Raw genomic sequence first — 1,503 nt, forward strand, 5'->3', positions numbered from 1 at the left:
CCCCCCTCATTTTGGGTAGCCAATGTCCAAATTGCCCATCCCTGTCTGCTGTGTGTGTGGAGGGTGTGGGAATGATTCTTGCTGTACCTGAACTGTTTTTTAATATGGAAAAGGCCAGAACAAGGGGTGGGAAGAGGGAAAGAAAGTTGAAAACAAAATAGGCTGAAAATTAAATCCTGAGGTATAGCACAATAGCCAACAGTGGCATCATGAAATTTATCAGGCAGCCTTGAAGGCAAACAGCTGAAAGAGGACATTAAAGCCATACTCATATTAGGCTACAGATTTTTTTTTTTTTTCTTTTCTCCATCCTCTCCCCTTTCTGCATTATAGACTACAGTATCCAATCTGGTTTTGTTGTTTTTTCGGTGTGTTTTGTTCTCTTATTTTTTTGCTGTTGCTGTTTTGATGTTTTATGCTCACCCTTTTACCTTTGGGGGACTCTTTCTTTCCCTATATTACCCAAGAAGAGACAGCAATGGCTGCCATATAGTCATACTACAATCACACTCAAAGAACACCAAAATCGAGACAAGAAACAATACCAACAGCCATACACCAGGGAGGCAGACAACATCTGTGAAAGTTACTCTGAGTTAAGCAACAAGAAGAGTGAAAAGGAAAGACCCCATCCTGATCACATCTACCTGGAGGCAATAAGAAAGCATAAAAAAATACCAAAATACACACTCAGTTAAGGCCACAGATAAACACTAAACATTTCCAAGAAGTAAGAGCAGATGACCATATCAGCACATGTCCAGAAACAAGATAAAATGTCTGAGACAAATGACCAAGAGGTAGAACTGGACTGCATACTGGAAGGAGGGCGGGCCTTGGAAATGCCTGAGAAGGAATTCCGAAAAATGATTATAAAATGTTTCAAAACACTTTACAATGGAGTAGAGAAAAATAATGTCAGGAAAGTGCTACAAGAACAATCAAATAAGATAGGTACAGCATTGGAAACAATTCAAAACCTACAGAAAGAGGTCCAAATGATTAATAATAGAATATAAAAAATAGACAATACACTAAAAGGATAAAGGAGTAGAATAGAAGAGATGAAAGGCAAAACTTGTGAGCTGGAAAACAAATCTCTCAATACCACTAAGAAGAGCAAACAGAAAAAAAGGATAAAAAAAAGTCTGACGAAGGTCTAAGTTCATGTTGTACAATATGAAGAGGAATAACTTAAGAATTGTCAGCATTCCAGAACAGGAAGAATCACACACGTCCACAGAGGAGATAGTTGAAGAACTGCTGGAAGAAAATTTCCCTAACATCCTGAAAAGTTAAAAGATAAACATTCAAGAAGCTCAACAAACTATAGGAAGGATAGACCCCCAAAGAAAACCATAATCAAGCTCTCCAAAATCAAGGATAAGGAAAGAACCCTGAAAGCAGCTAGGGAAAAGAGAAGTGTTACATACAAAGGCAAGAAAGTCAGATGAAGCTTGGCTCTCTCAGCAGAAACCAAGCATGCAAGAAGGCAATGGGGAG

Source organism: Chrysochloris asiatica, unplaced genomic scaffold, assembly GCF_000296735.1.
Source record: "Chrysochloris asiatica unplaced genomic scaffold, ChrAsi1.0 scaffold00089, whole genome shotgun sequence".
Taxonomy (NCBI): Eukaryota; Metazoa; Chordata; class Mammalia; order Afrosoricida; family Chrysochloridae; genus Chrysochloris; species Chrysochloris asiatica.